Source organism: Leopardus geoffroyi, chromosome B1, assembly GCF_018350155.1.
Source record: "Leopardus geoffroyi isolate Oge1 chromosome B1, O.geoffroyi_Oge1_pat1.0, whole genome shotgun sequence".
Classification (NCBI taxonomy): domain Eukaryota; kingdom Metazoa; phylum Chordata; class Mammalia; order Carnivora; family Felidae; genus Leopardus; species Leopardus geoffroyi.
The window spans coordinates 86,495,594-86,502,084 of record NC_059327.1 but is presented as its reverse complement, the minus strand read 5'-3'; positions in this window follow the sequence as shown (position 1 = coordinate 86,502,084).

Below are 6,491 nucleotides of genomic sequence, written 5' to 3'. Positions count from 1 at the left end.
TTTCTCTTCTTTTTCTGGCATTGGGCTTTCTTTGCTGTTGTATTTCTAGTTCCTGTAGGTATGAGGTTAGGTTCTGTATTTGGGACCTTTCTTGCTTCTTGAGATAGGCCTGGATTGCAATGTATTTTCTCTTAGGTCTAACTTTGCTGCATCCCAAAGGGTTTTGGACTGTCATGTTTTCATTTTCATTTGCTTCCATATATTTTTTAATTAATCCTTTAATTTCCTGGTTGACCCATTCATTCTTTAGTAGGATGTTCTTTAACCCCCATGTATTTGGGGGCTTTCCAAATTTTTTCTTGTGGTTGATTTCATGTTTCAGAGCGGTGTGATCTGAAAATATGCATGGTATGATCTCTATCTTTTTGTACTTGTTGAGGGCTGTTTTGTGACCCAGTATGTGATCTATTTTGGAGACTGTTCCATGTGCACTTGAGAAGAATGTGTATTCTGCTGCTTTTGGATGAAAAGTTCTGAATATACCTGTTAAGTCCCTCTGGTCCAATGTGTCATTCAGAGCCATTGTTTCCTTATTGATTTTCTGCCTAGATGGTCTGTTCATTGTTGTAAGTGGAGTATTAAAGTCACCTATAATTACAGTATTATTCTCAATAAGTTTGCTTATGTTTGTGATTAATTGATTTATATATTGCATGCTTCCACAGTGGGGGCATAAACATTTACAATTGTTAGCTCTTCTTGATGGTTAGCACGTGTAATTATGATATAATGCCCTTCTTCACCTCTTGTTACAGTCTTTGTTTCAAAACCTAGTTTGTCTGATAAAAGTATGGCTACTCCAGCTTTCTTTTGACATCCAGGAGCATGATAGATGGTTCTCCATCCCCTCACTTTCAATTTGCAGGTGTCCTCAGGTCTAAAATGAGTCTCTTGTAGGCAGCATATAGACAGATCTTATTTTTTTATCCATTCTGATACCCTATGTATTTTGATTGGGCAGTTAGTCCATTTACACTCAGAGTGATTATTGAAAGACAGGGATTTAGTGTCATTGTGCTTTCTGTAGGTTTCATGATTGTGGTGATGTCTCTGGTCCTTTGTAGTCTTTGCTGCTTTCCACTCACAGAGTCCCCCTCCCCCGACCTTCCCCCCCCCCCCCCCAACCCCTTAGGATCTTCTGCATGTCTGGTTTAGTGGTCATGAACTCCTTTAGTTTTTTGTTTGGGAAAGCCTTTATTTCCCTTTCTATTCTGAATGGCAGCCTTGCCGGATAAAGGATTCTTGGCTGCATATTTCTCCTAGTCAGCACATTGAAGATTTCCTGCCACTCCCTTCTGGCTTGCCAAGTTTCAGTGGATTGGTCTGCTACTACCCTTATGTGTCTACCTGGTAGGTTAAGACCCATTTATCCCCAGATAAAGAGTTCTCTCTTTATCTTTGTATTTTTCCAGCTTTACTATGATATGTTGTGATGTTGACCTGTTTTTGTTGATGCTGAAGGGAGTTCTCTGTGCCTCCTGGACTTGGATGTTTGTTTCCTTCCCCAGATTAGGGAAGTTCTCAGCTCTAATTTGTTCAAATAAACCTTATGCCCCCTTATGTCTCTCTTCTTCTTCTTCTTCTTCTGGAACTCCTATGATATGGATATTATTTCATTTCATTGAATCACTTAGGTCTCTAATTTGCCCCTCATGGTCTAGTAATTTCCTGTCCCTCTTTTTCTCAGCTTCACCATTTTCTATAATTCTATCTTCTATTTCACCTATTCTCTCCTCTGCTTCTCCCATCCTTGCTGTCACTGTATCTAGTTTATTTTGCATCTCATTGACAACATTTCTTAATTCATGGTGACTATTTCTTAGGTCTTTGATCTCTGCAGCAATATCTTCTGTTGTCTTCTATGCTTTTTTCAAGTCTGGCTATTAGTCTTATGACTAATTAGTATTATGACTAATAATTATAGTCTTATGACTGTAATTCTAAATTCTTGTTCAGATATATTGTTTATATCTGTTTTGAGCAATTCTCTGGCTGTCATTTCTTCCTGGAATTTCTTTTGAGGGGAATTCTTCCATTTCATCATTTTGGCTAGGTTTCTGTCTTTTACATGTTTTAATAGTTTGTTATATGTGCAGTAAAAATGCCTGATTAAACAAACAATCAGAGCATAGAAAGGAAGAAAAAAGAAGGGAAAAGAGAAGGAAAGAAAAGAGAAAAAAAAACCAGACTGACATACAAAACCACAGGACAGCTGTCTGTTGGTGCCTGGGGGAGAAGCTGTCTGGTTTGGTCTGTGTCAGTCCCACTCTGGTAGATAAGCAGCTACTAGGCATGGAGGGGCAGGGTTTGGTCCTGCCTCCACCGGGGGGCCTCTGTCCTGTTCCCTGACGCCCCACCATGTTGGTGATGGGGAGAAAAATGGTGAAACTTCGATCTCTCCTCCCTGGATCAGGTATCCCAAACCACGCTGTTCAGGCTGCCCCGACAGAGCAGTGCCGGTATCGGTGGGCGGCTTGCCCTGCTCCACCGTCTCCTGTGTGTCCCAGATGCTCAGCTGGGATTCAAACCCTGATCCCGCACTGTGTGAACCCAGTTCTGGGGTAGTGCCACTCCGCCTAGCTGTTAAAGGCCTCTGGCTGGTGCCTGCAGGCTCTTTTCTCCTTGTGGGGAAGCAATATACCCTGTCCCCACAGTACTCAAGGGAGGGGACTGCTCTCTCCCAGAGTGCCCCCTGAGATCCCTGCTGTGCCCCGGGGCTGGCTGCCCTCCCCGCTAGGTGAGCAGCAGCTTCGGTCTGGAGAAAGTCCTGCATCCCTGATAATTCTGATCTTCAGCTCTTAAGGCTGTTCTCAAAGTAGAAACTGTCTCTGTCTGTACTTTTCTTTCTCCTGTGGTCGAAAGGTTCCCCAAGGTCCGGAGAGGTTTCTCTCTTGCCCACATACAATCCCACACTTCCCGATCTCTCGCTCTCTTCCTTTTGTCTCTCCACAGAAGGGGTCCCCTCCCCTCCGTGCCTATGCTGCCGGCTGCTTTCTCTCTCCCAATTCACAAACACTCACCTCTGCCTCGCCAAGCTGTCTCCTAAATCCGTGATTTTTCTGTCACTCCGCAGACCGTGTTTCTGGGTGTTCTAAGTGTTCTGACCTCAATACAGCTGTGTTTGAGGGACGAGGGAAGTCCCGGTCCCCCTACTTCTCTGCCATCTTGGAGAGTCCCCCAGAACCTGATTTCTCAAGTAAACACATGCTGGCTTAGTTGTTCTCACATCAGATATTTGGAGACTGCTTCGTATGCATCTGCTAGGATACACTTGCTGGTCCCCCAAAGCCTGTCATGTACATGAGAAGCCAGCTAGATGTTTCACTCATTGAACAGTCGAGGACACGCATTGCATACCCTGGTGTGGCCTGTCGGTGTCCCCATGGTGCAGACTATGTGGGGTAATGGCGAGGGCAGGTCCTGAAGAATCAGGCCAGCTTCCTGGGACATGGTCTCTTCGTTGGGGACTTCTTGGAAGGAGGTAGTCTTTGGCTATGCCCAGAAAATGGCATTCCGAAGCAACAGGGCCACAGTTAGTGAGCTTGCGCCATGGGTCAAACGCAATCTTTTGTTTTGTTTCAGTTTTTTCAGGCATCATTGTTAACGCAATTTTACACATAAGGAAACTGAGGCACAAAGAAGTCAGGTCACACAGTTAGGACGTGGCAGAGCTGGTTTTTTCAACCTAAGATGATGATCAAAGTTCTCTTAGCCATTCTCTCCCATTCCTTCGTTCAATTTATTGAATGTTTACTATGAGCCAGCTGTTAAAGATCCATCAGTGAAGGAAACAGACTCAAATACATGCCCACCTGGAGCTGACAGTCTACAGGGAGAAGACAATAGACAAGCATGATAGATACTAAATTACATAGCGAGTTAGGGGTGACACATGGTATGGAGACAAAGAAAGGAAGGTAAACTGGTTTGGGGATTCTAATTGCAATTTAAGTGGGTGGCCAGCGAAGCCCTTATTTCAGTGAAGATCTGAAGGAGGGAGAAAGTCCTGCAGCTATCTGGGAGGAGGACACCCACAGGTCCCAAGAGGGGAGTGAGCCTGGCATTTTGAAAGATAGGCAGGTGCCAGTGTCTGCACTGGAGGAAGGAGGAGGGAGGGGTAGCATGCATCATGCAATCTTTTCAATCCCCAAGCAACCCTGGGCAGCGGGTCTTATCCACATTTGCCAGAGTGCAACCTAGAGCCCAAAGTCACACAGGGCCAAAGCTAACTAACACCAGGTTGACTCAAAAGCAAACCATCCATTAAAAATGGGCAGAGAACCTGAACAGACATTTTTCCAAAGAAGACATACAGATAGCCAATCGACACCTGAAAAGGTACCCAAGATCACTAAGCATCAGGGAAATGCAAACCAAAACCACAATGAGATACCACCTCACACTTGTCAGGATGGCTAAAGTCAGACAGACAAGAAAAAACAAATGTTGGCAAGGATGTGGGGAAAAGGAATCCCTCATGCACTGTGGGAGTTGGTGCAGCCATTATGGAAAATAGTATAGAGATTCCTCAAACAATTAGAACTCGAACTACCAAATGACCCAGCAATCCCACTTCTGAGTATTTATCCAAAGAAAACCAAACGCTCATTCCAAAGATGTATGCACCCCTATGTTCACTCCAGCGTTATCTACGATAGCCAAGATATGGAAACAACCAAAATGCTCATCGATACATGGATGAATGGATAAAGAAGACGTGGTATTTATGCACAATGGAATACTGATCAGCCATTAAAAAGAATGAAATCCTGCCATTTGTGACAACATGGATGGACCTAGAAGGTATGATGCTAAGTGAAATAAGTCAGAGAAAGACAGATACCATATGATTTCACTTTTGTGTGAAATCTAAAAAACAAAACACACACACACACACACACACACACCACACACCGACACAAAACAAACAAAATAGAAACAGACACATCAATACAGAGAACAAACTGGTGGCTGCCCGAAGGGAGAGTGTAGGCTATGGGCAAAATAGGAAAAAATAAAAATAAAAATACAAACCAAAAAATCAGTCTCACTGTAGAGCCCAGCTCCTTCTCACCACCTGGCCCTCCCGGTGCCACCATCCTCGGGCAAGAACAGGGAAGTCTCGTCACTGAGGAAGCTTCACGTGGTGGAAGTGAGGAGTGAAACATAAGATGGGACAGAGAGGCTATGGCGGAAATCCAGGCAGAGAGGTGTTGGAGTTCTGGACCAGGGCAGAAAGCAATGAGAATAAAAGCATGGGAAGCTGGTCTGTGTATCCCATGGATTGGCCCAAGGAGGGACCACGGTCGGGGAGACCGGCTGATTGGCCGGCTAAGCAAATGATCGAGGAAAAGGAAGGCTCTGGTTATTCACTGATGGTCTTAACATGTGAAGGGCAGGAGGAGAGAGGAGATCCCACAGTTGTGGCTAAGAGAACAGCCTGGGGCCCAGCCATCCGGCTTCATACTCTGCCTCTACCACTTCCATGACTATTACTTAACTGCAAGTTACTTAACATCTCTATGCCTCAGTTTTCCCTTCTGTAAAATGGAACAATAGCAGCAGCTATAGCACATGGCTGTTAAGAAATAATCTAAATATTTAAAACTGCCTTATACACTCTACATAAGTGTATCGTTTAGAACCTCTCTCATATGCACCACTTGAGAATTCTCTAAATTGATCTGAAGTAATTTAAAAATCCTTTCATTTATTTAAAGAGACTAACCTCCTTTCTTCTCTTAAGAAAATAAAGCAAAACCTGTGTCGCAGATGAGGCAGATACTGTGGGTGGTCAGCCTAACTGTCATCTCTCCTTTCTTTCTTGCTGCCAAAACCCCAGCTTTGTTCAGGCCAACCACCCATCTCCACACAGCTATATGCTTCAGTCAGATAATCATAGCACCCCCATGGCCCTTGCTAAATGATTAGTTTAGGTTTCCTCAGTGGTAGAGATCACAGAAGAGACTTTCCTTTTTACCCACTGATGCTGCCAAATCCGGCTGTGAGGTCTGGAACTGCAGCAGTCATGTTGTGATTGTGAGGTGAGCTGGCCCCTGAGGGCAAATCTGACAGACTGAGAATTGCAGAGCAGAAAGATAGGACCTGGTTGAGCTGCTGAGTGATCAACTCTAGCGTCACTCAACAGTGTCTTGCTTTGTGAGGGTCTTACACATGAAGTAATAAATCTTTATTTCTTAAGCCATATTGAGTTGGGTTTTTATGCTTCTTGTTTTTATGTTTCTTAAAGCTGGAAGCACTCTGACACTTTGAAGTAAAAATTGGGTAGCAATCTAGATAAATCCATTCATTTTTTTTCTATGTACCCTCTAAGAAGTGAAGCTCTAATTTCAAAATCATAGCTTTTGCTTTTCATAAACAAAATTTTAAGAAAAACATATACCAATACATTGCAGCAGACAGAGTTTGCATTATCGTTTTATATAAAAGGCAACAGTTGCTTTCTAAAATATTTTTGGGGTAGAACTTTC